This window comes from Oryx dammah, unplaced genomic scaffold (genome assembly GCF_014754425.2).
Source record: "Oryx dammah isolate SB20612 unplaced genomic scaffold, SCBI_Odam_1.1 HiC_scaffold_29, whole genome shotgun sequence".
Classification (NCBI taxonomy): domain Eukaryota; kingdom Metazoa; phylum Chordata; class Mammalia; order Artiodactyla; family Bovidae; genus Oryx; species Oryx dammah.
The window spans coordinates 59,045,881-59,056,435 of NW_024070213.1; the positions used below are offsets into that span (position 1 = coordinate 59,045,881).

General features: G+C 39.1%; 1 pseudogene; it reads right to left on the reverse strand.

Moving 5' to 3' along the window:
- Positions 1-809: 809 nt before the first annotated feature.
- On the reverse strand, positions 810-4,037 carry LOC120858035 (annotated as a pseudogene).
- Positions 4,038-10,555: the final 6,518 nt, after the last annotated feature.

Consider the following 10,555-nt stretch of genomic DNA (forward strand, 5'->3'; position numbering starts at 1 on the left):
CAGAGTAGATTTTAAGTTGGGTAATAGAAGATTTTTGATTTCTCAAGAAACTATAATTCCATTAAATTTTTAGCTGTGCTGTTTTTCACATAATTACAAAGTAGGCCATTGTATGGAGAGAATAATATATGTAATACTCTAATAAGATGGTCACTTATGCTCATGGTCTTGTATAGTAAATTAAAAATAGTGTTTAGCATGATTTACTGTTTCCTGAATTTCTAGAAAGAAATCTCGCTTGTGCATTCTTGCTCTGCCTCTTTCTTTCTGAATTCAATTTCCAAAGAAATATTGTGGAAGAAATGGAATTTTAAAAGTTTCAAAGAAGAAAATGGCAGTTTCACAGTTACAGAGTGGAACACATGTGTGCAGCTGCACAGTCATGCCAGGTCTCTGTGAAGCATGGGCTGTAGCCCATCAGGATCCTCTGTTCATAGAACTTTCCAGGCAAGAATACTGGAGTGTGCTGCCATTTCCGGCTCCAAAGTATCTTCCCCACCCAGGGATCAAACCTGTGTCTCTTGCATCTCCTGCAGTGGCAGGCAGACTCTTTATCCCTGGCACCAACCACGAAGCACAGAATGAAAAGCTAAGTCAAAAGGAAGGTAAATGAATGAGAGAAGGATGGGAATTTGAATAGAAAAAAAAAAAACTGTATACAATATGCTTGCGAAGCTGCTGTCAATGAAGTTATGAGTAATGAAAAATAACTCTGGAGACAATATGAAAATTAAGTTTTGAAAAATTCTGAGTTTTGTTTAATTGCATTTCGTTATGCCTCTAATTTATGAAATAGGACTTTTATTTTTTCATTTCCTTGAGAAAAGTACATTCTTCTTTGCCATATCCATGAAGGCTCTCTTGACTTGCTGATTCCTAGAATATAGATGAATGGGTTTAGCATGGGGACAACTGAGATATTTTGCACAGCTACTCCCTTGCTCAAAGAGACCCTGTCCTTTGCTGATGGATTCATGTACATGAAAATGCAGCTGGCATAAGAGGTGGAGATGGCAATCATGTGGGAAGAACATGTGGAAAGGCCTTTTTCCTCTGAGTGGTAGAAGGAGTCGTCAAAATTGTGCTGATGACATATGTATCAGTTCAGTTCAGTTCACTTGCTCAGTCGTGTCTGGCTCTTTGTGGCCCCATGAACCACAGCACTCCAGGCCTCCCTGTCCATCACCAACTTCAAGACTTCATGCAAACCCATGTCCATCAAGTCAGTGATGCCATCCAACCATCTCATCCTCTGTCGTCCCCTACTCCTCCTGCCCTCAAATTTTCCCAGTATCAGGGTCTTTTCAAATAAGTCAGCTCTTCGCATCAGCTAACCAAAATATTGGAGTTTCAGCCTCAGCATCAGTCCTTCCAATGAACACCCAGGACTGGTCTCCTTTAGGATGGACTGGTTGAATCTCCTTGGAGTCCAAGGAACACTCAAGAGTCTTCTCCAACACCATAGTTCAAAAGCATCAATTCTTCTGTGTTCAGCTTTCTTTATAGTCCAACTCTCACATCCAAACACAACCACTGGGAAAAATATATCCTTGACTAGACAGACCTTTGTTGGCAAAATAGTCTCTGCTTTTTAATATGCTGTCTAAGTTGGTCATAACTTTCCTTCCAAGGAGTAAGTCTCTTTTAATTTCATGGCTGCAGTCACCATCTGCAGTGATTTTGGAGTCAAGAAAAAGAAAGTCTGACACTGTTTCCACTGTTTCCCCATCTATTTCCCACAAAGTGATGGGACCAGATGCCATGATCTTCGTTTTCTGAATGTTGAGCTTTAAGCCAACTTTTTTCACTCTCCTCTTTCACCTTCATCAAGAGGCTCTTTAGTTCCTCTTCACTTTCTGCCAGAAGGGTGGTGTCATCTGCATATCTGAGGTGACTGATATTTCTCCCAACAATCTTGATTCCAGCTTTTGCTTCCTCCAGCCCAGCATTTCTCATTATGTACTCTGCATATAAGTTAAATAAGCAGGGTGACAATATACAGCCTTGACACACTCTTTTTCCTATTTGGAACCAGTCTGTTGTTCCATGTCCAGTTCCAACTGTTCCTTCCTGACCTGCATACAGGTTTCCCAAGAGGCAGGTCAGGTGGTCTGGTATTCCCATCTCTTTCAGAATTTTCCAGTTTATTGTGATCCACAGAGTTAAAGGCTTTGGCATAGTCAATAAAACAGAAATAGATATTTTACTGGAACTCTCTTGCTATTTTGATGACCCAGCGGATGTTGGCAATTTGATCTCTGGTTCCTCTGCCTTTTCTAAAACCAGCTTGAACATCTGGAAGTTTACGGTACATGTAATGCAGAAGCCTGGCTTGGAGAATTTTAAGCATTCCTCTACTAGCGTGTGAGATGAGTGCAATTGTGCGGTAGTTTGAACATTCTTTGGCATTGTCTTTCTTTGGGATAGGAATGAAAACCCACCTTTTCCAGTCCTGTGGCCACTGCTGAGTTTTCCAAATTTGCTGACATATTGAGTGCAGCAGTTTCACAGTGTCATCTTTCAGGATTTGAAATGTCTCAACTGGTATTCCATCACCTCCAGTAGCTTTGTTCATAGTCTTGCTTCCTAAGGCCCACTTGACTTCACATTCCAGGATGTCTGGCTCTAGGCAAGTGATCACACCATTGTGATTATATGGGTCGTAAAGATGTTTTTTGTACAGTTCTTCTGTTTATTCTTGCAACTTCTTCTTAATATCTTCTGCTTCTGTTAGGTTCATACCACTTCTGTCCTATATTCAGCCCATCTTTGCATGAAATATTCCCTTGGTATCTCTAATTTTCTTGAAGAGATCTCTAGTCTTTCCCATTCTATTGTTTTTGTCTATGTCTTTGCTTTGATCGCTGAGGAAGGCTTTCTTATCTCTCCTTGATATTCTTTGGAACTCTGGATTCAAATGGGTATTATATCTTTCCTTTTCTCCTTTGTTTTTTGTTTCCCTTTTTGATATATGTATCAGTTCATTTCAGTTCAGTCACTCATGTCCAACTCTTTTCAACCCCATGAATCGCAGCACGCCGGCCTCCTGTCCATCACCAACTTGCGGAGTTTACTCAAACTAATGTCCATCGTTCGGTGATGCCATCCAGCCATCTCATCCTTTGTCGTCCCCTTCTCCTCCTGCCCCCTATCCCTCCCAGCATCAGAGTGTTTTCCAATAAGTCAATTCGTCACATGAGGTGGCCAAAATATTGGAGCTTCAGCTTTAGCATCAGTCCTTCCAATGAACACCCAGGACTGATCTTCATTAGAATGGAGTGGTTGGATCTAGTTGCAGTCCAAGGGACTCTCAAGAGCCTTCTCCAACACCACAGTTCAAAAGCATCAATTCTTTGGTGTTCAGCTTTCTTCACAGTTCAACTTTCACATCCATACGTGACCACTGGAAAAACCATAGCTTTGATAGATGGACCTTTGTTGGCTAAGTAATTAATGTCCCTGCTTTTTAATATGCTATCTAGGTTAAAGGGAAAATAATCACAAAGAAAATGGTCAATAGCACTACACTTATAGTAACTGAGCTGTATGAAGAACATGAGTAACGGGAATACGATTAGGAATGAAGGCAGCCAAAAGGCCAAGACACGCAGTGTGAAGACTCTGTGATCCATGATGGTCATGTAGTGCAGTGGTTTGCAGATGGCAATGTAATGGTCATAGGACATGGCAGCCAGAAGGTAAAACTCTGTGACTCCCAAGAGAATGAAAAAAACTTAAATAAAATAACAGCCATACAATCATGAAAGGAAATGTTTTTATCTCCTGTAATAATGGTGGCCAGGAGCTTAGGAATAGTGACAGTTGTGAATGACACTTGTAATATGGAGAAACTCCTGAGGAAGCAATACATGGGGGTCTGGAGTTGGGCATCCTGTAGAGTCAAGGTGATAAAGGTCAGGTTCTCAGTTATGCTAAGCCTGTATTTGATGAGCAGAAAGACAAAGATCACAACCTGAAGTTATGGTTCATCTGACAGTCCCAGGGATCAACTCTGTTGTTTCTGTGTAGTTTCTCATTTTTCTTCCTCTTTTGTGTACACTTTCGGAAAAAAAAAATAAAAAGAAGCCTCAAATAAAAGGAGCTTTGCAGGCCAGGAAGCAACAGTTAGAACTAGACATAGAACAACAGACTGGTTCCAAATAGGGAAAGGAGGACGTCAAGGCTGTATATTGCCACCCTGCTTATGTAACTTATATCCAGAATACATCATGAGAAATGCTGGACTGGAAGAAACACAAGCTGGAATCAAGATTGCTGGGAGAAATATCAATAACCTCAGATATGCAGATGACACCACCCTTATGGCAGAAAGTGAAGAGGAAATAAAAAGCCTCTTGTTGAAAGTAAAAGAGGAGAGTGAAAAAGTTGGCTTAAAGCTCAACATTCAGAAAACGAAGATCATGGCATCTCGTCCCATCACTCCATGGGAAATAGATGGGGAAACAGTAGAAACAGTGTCAGACTTTATCTTTGGGGGCTCCAAAATCACTGCAGATTGTGATTGCAGCCATGAAATTAAAAACGCTTACTCCTTGGAAGAAAAGTTGTGACCAACCTAGATAGCATGTTGAAAAGCAGAGACATTAGTTTGCCGACTAAGGTCCGTCTAGTCAAGGCAATGGTTTTTCCAGTAGTCATGTATGGATGTGAGAGTTGGACTGTGAAGAAGGCTGAGCGCCAAAGAATTGATGCTTTTGAATTGTGGTGTTGGAGAAGACTCCTGAGAGTCCCTTGGACTGCAAGGAGATCCAACCAGTCCATTCTGAAGGAGATCAACTCTGGGATTTCTTTGGAAGGAATTATGCTAAAGCTGAAACTCCAGTACTTTGGCCACCTCATGTGAAGAGTTGCCTCATTGGAAAAGACTCTGATGCTGGGAGGGATTGGGGGCAGGAGAAGAAGGGGACGACGAAGGATGAGACGGCTGGATGGCATCACGGACTCTATAGACGTGGGTCTGAGTGAACTCCGGGAGTTGGTGATGGACAGGGAGTCCTGGCGTGCTGCGATTCATGGGGTCGCAAAGTGTCGGACAAGACTGAGCGACTGAACTGAACTGAACTGGAACTGGAACTGAACTGGAATTTATTTCTTGAAGTGTTATCCATTTTTGATTTGACTTGGGGGATCTTTTAAACAACTTAAAAAAAATAGACTACTTGCTTAAAGTAATTTTTTTACCCTATGCTGGTCTGAATTTCTCATAGAATTTTTCTTTTAAAACTCCAATTAGCTGATTGAAGCCAGGCTAAAATTATTTTTAAAAAGCTAATCCAAATCATGGGCTTTCCTAATGGCTCAGTAGTAAAGAATTCACCTGCAATGCAGGAGACTCAGGTCCATTCCTGGGTTGGGAAGGTCCGCTGGAAAAGAAAATGGGAATACACTCCAGAATTCATGCCTGGGAAATCCCACAGACAGAGAAGCCTGGCGGGCTACAGTTCATGAAGTTGCAGGAGTGGACTTAGCCGCTAAATGATCACAATCCAAATCATGCACTCTGAATGGGAAGAGCAGGGATTTTAACATAGGCTTTTCTAAGCGTTTCAAATACCAAAATAGAAATGCTACCTATTGACTTTTTAAAATCCTTTCCCATTGAGAAAATCCTCATCTTTTCTTCAAACCCAGTAAAATTGTATTATTTCCTAATCTTTCACCTAATTTCTTTTTTTTTTAATGTACTAGTTAATTTAGTAAATCCAGGTATGTCAGAAAAAGATCACTCAGATGGGTCCGTCCAAAATGAAAGTCATTAGAGTAAAATCTTTCACAATGTGACAAGTTTCTAAGTTTTCATTAAGAAAACTTTCACCTTCCCAACCTCCTACTCCTCATCTGAAGCCACAGGCAATACATTCATTGTCGTGACCTCCTCAGGTATTAGAGCTAGGGTCCCTGAACTCCATGATCTAATGTCTGATGATCTGAGGTGGAGTTGATGCAGTAGCAATAAAAATAAAGTTCACCATAAATGTCACACTTCTTGAATAATCCTGAAACCACCTTCTACTCTGGTCCATGGAAAAACAGTCTTCCAGGAAACTGGTCCTTGGTGCCAGAAATGTTGGGGATATCTTTAAAGAGTCCAGAGTACAGAAGAGGCAGAGTGGATCTTTAGTAGACTGTAATTAATGATATGTGTCATTGGTTATAGTAAAACTTAAAACATTATCTTCCAAAAAACATTTTTTTCCTTCAAAATTTCTCCCATCTAAATGATATTAATGCTCTCTTTCTCTCTCCCTCTCCCTCTGTCTCTCTTTCTATATATACATATATATAGCTTTCTGCCGGGAGCCAGCGTGAGGAATCCCGCCCGTGGCAAATATCATGAGGAAGGAAGCCTGACAAAATGCAAGGGTGTGATCAGGCTTCAGGGGTTCCCCCTGGAATTTCCTGAGCATCCACCCCCAAAAACCAGAGTCTGCCTGCTTTACTATGTTATGCTTTCCACCTACTCTTCTGACATTAACAGGGGACTGTCTCCCCACCACCTTTTTCTGGAAAAGGTTAATTTAGAGCTTTTAGATAATAAATCTCCTGGGCATAATAAGAGTGTTTCAATCCAAAAACCCCCCTGATGGCTTTCTAACCTGCCTGCCTGACTCTTACACCTGCACATGTGATTGTTTGTGGCCTCCTGACCACGAGAGGCACAGGAAGCTTAAAACATCCTAGGAATGTAGGGGCTTCCAAGGAGTCAAAATCATTAGAATAGGACTGATTAAAGGTTTCATTTGTTGAGCCAATACTTGCTGCCAAATTTTCATATCTTTTATTTGTAGAGATAGTTGGTATATAGAAAAAAACAGGTAGTAGACCTGGTATTAGCAACATTAGATCTTTGAGTTAAGTACTTTCTTTGTTATAACCCACTGCACCTTTGTTCTACAGGAATGTAACTTTATTTAGTACTTTGAGGGTGATGCAGAGTAAAGAAAAAATACTTCTAGGGAAAAAGAGTTTTCTGGTTGATAGACATTAATCTAGGAAGAGAGCCATAAAAATGTTAACAGGCCTCTTGGCCAGAAGATAATGTAAACCACCTGAGACCTTTTGTATATGGGAAGGTATGCAAAAAGAAAGCCTGGTCTCAATGAGGGTCAGGACTGCTACACCTGCATAACTCTGCATATTCCATTATTTCTTTAGGTACAACTTGGGGTGTATAAGCTGATTTTGAAAATAAAGTTGTGAGTCTTGCACCGATGCTGGGCTCCCCCATGTCGTTCTTTTCTCCCCTTCTCCGGCTGAATTCCCATCTGGAGCGTGGAGGCTAGCCAAGTCTACTTACTTGCCCTGGCTTCTAAGATCCACGCAAGAGGGAGCCTAAGGCGGGGCACCCTCTGCTGTTCAAGTGGGTGCCGGTGGCCTAACGTAGATTGTGCAAACCTCTTGTCTCAAGGTTTTATTAGTTTTCCGTGTAAACCAAGTTATTCAGCCTCTTTTCTCCACTAATTTTCCTACTACACTATTCTTTCCTAATCTCTTTATACTTCTAATTAAATAGTCCTCTCCCAGACTCCGACTCTGTCCCCGCTTCAAATTCCCTCGATCCACTGGGGCTGGACCCCGGCCGTTTTCTAACCTATATATTTTTCTTTTATCTCCATTAATACTTTGTTAATAGAAAGTCATTACTACCTTGGAATAATCCAAGAAATAGCAAAGAAGGTCTTTTATTTTGTCTTTCTAAATAACAGTTATGATAATAATAATGCATTAAATAATAATATTTAAAATAATGCATTTTAAAAAGAAGTGAAGAATCCCCCCCACCACATTAAACCAGTTCATTTTTATATCACTCATTATGAGAATACTCATTAAATAGTAAAGTTTACATTCCAGTGTCAGAAGTTTTGGCAATAGACTATTTAGTTTCAAGATACAGGTTTGCTGATCTGTAGCATGTAATGCATCATAATATGATGCATATGAAAATTCTCAGTGTTTTTTTCACTTACTAGCCTGAGACTTCTTTCACTCACTTCATTGCACAGCAAAAAGTATAGCTGCTGTCGATTTAAGGAAAATTCCTGCTGAGATGGATCATAGTCAGTGCTACAGAGAGAGTATGTGATGTTCACAAGAAAATGAACTTATTTTTTCCCTAATCCTCAGGGACTAGAGGGAAAAGAAATGTGAAGAACACTTGCAAGAAAAATAGGCATTAAAATTTCATATTCAATTACATGATAGGTATTTATAAACACAAAAGTCATCATTCTCAATTAACAAACCTCTGTAATTAACAACTCTGTATCACTCTGATCTATAAACACTTTCTAAGGAGTGATCTGTCAACCATTCCTGGTATTTCCTTGGTGTAATGAAGAATTTCTAAGACATAATTTCAGACTTGCTTTCCTAAAAATCCATCCACATTTTTCCCTTAGTCCCATGGAGCTTAGGTTAACAAGCTTCGTATTCCTTTCTGTCCCTTTCTTTTTAATGAATTCTAATAATGGGTACCACACCGTCAAATTAAGCTTGTAGCTTGTTGAATGTGAAAATTAACCTATTATATAAATTAAGGCTTGCCATCGTGCGAAATAAAATAGCTAGAAACAACTTTCAAGACATCTCTGTCATTCTAAAGTAATTTTAAGGATGGCTCTTTTGACAAAAGAGTACTATCATTCCCCAAATTCTCCAATTTAAAGAAGCAACAATATTTAAACAATTATTAGAGACAGAGACATTGTTTTTCCTTATTTTATATAAATATGCTTGTGAGAAGCTTCCTAAATTCCACAATATAATTGGAAACATAAATTAGCCTCCTGTATTGTCTACATGTACTGAATTCGTTTTTATTATCTTAAGTCTCCTAGGAAGTCATAAGTGATGCTGCAAACATGTTTATCCTTAAGACATGTTGCACCCTCAGAATTACTGCACAGCATTCCTATTGTTGATCTTTCCCTCTCACTTGACCATAATATTTTGGTGTTATTTTTTTGTGCAAATTTAATTTGTCACAGAAGACAATAGAACATTGGTTTAATTTAATACCTTGGGTAAATTTTTATTTTAAAAAACTTGAATTTTTTTTTTCTGGAATGATTTATTCCACTCTTGACTGCGTTTGCTGACTTCTTCTTTTTTTTTTTCAGATTTTATTTATTTATTTATTTATTTATTACTTTGCAATATTGTATTTGTTTGCCATACATCAATATGAATCTGCCACGGGTGTACACGTGTTCCCAATCCTGAACCCTCCTCCCACCTCCCTCCCCATACCATCCCTCTGGGCCATCCCAGTTCACCAGCCCCAAGCATCCTGTATCCTGCATTGAACCTAGACTGGTGATTTGTTTCATATATGATATTATACATGTTTCAATGCCATTCTCCCAAATCATCCCACCTTCTCCATCTCCCACAGAGTCCAAAAGACTGTTCTATACATTTGTGTCTCTTTTGCTGTCTTGCATACAGGGTTATCGTTACTATCTTTCTAAATTCCATATGTATGCATTAGCATACTGTATCGGTGTTTTTCTTTCTGGCTTACTTCACTCTGTATAATTGGCTCCAGTTTCATCCACCTCATTAGAACTGATTCAAATGTATTCTTTTGAATGGCTGAGTAATACTCCATTGTGTATATGTACCACATCTTGCTTATCCATTCATCTGCTGATGGACATCAAGGTTGCTTCCATGTCCTGGCTATTATAAACAGTGCTGCGATGAACATTGGGGTACATGTGTCTCTTTCAATTCTGGTTTCCTCGGTGTGTGTGCCCAGCAGTGGGATTGCTGGGTCATAAGACAGTTTTATTTCCAGTTTTTAAAGGAATCTCCACACACTGTTCTCCATAGTGGCTGTACTAGTTTGCATTCCCACCAACAAGGCTGACTTCTAATATCATGTAAGAACTTCATCATAACTAAATGGAAACAAACTCATAAGAAGAATCAATTTAGATTATTTTCAGATTATAGCTTTACGATTGCCTTTTAATAATCTTACAATTAGTTCAAAATTCTGTTTCTCTGATTCTTCGGGGGAAAAAAATGACCTTACATTTTTCCTAATAAAAAAGGGGAATCAAATCAAGTAGGTCAGTTCAAAGCACCAACCAGCATGAATAGGAATAATGAGGAAAAATAGTTATCACCAAAAATCACTCTCAAAGTTTGTAGGTTTTCATAGAGATATTCTATTTCTCTCCTGATTGTCTCAGTTTGTTAACTAGTATCTATATTTGAAGATAATTTTAACTTTAAAAGGAAAAAAAAAGTGTTATAATAAGATGGCATCAGGACTTAATTTTAATTTATAATATGTTTCATTATATGGCTTGCATTCTGAAAGAAATGCATTAAAAATACAACTCTCTTGAGTTTTAGGTTTGTTTATTTTTCCACTATGAAAATGAGTATAATATTTCATGAAATAATTCTGTTGTTGTTGTTCAGTCCCTCAGTTGTGTCAGACTCATTGCAACCCCATGGACTGCAGCATGCCAGGCTTCCCTGTCCTTCACCATCTCCCAGAGCTTGCTCAAACTCATGT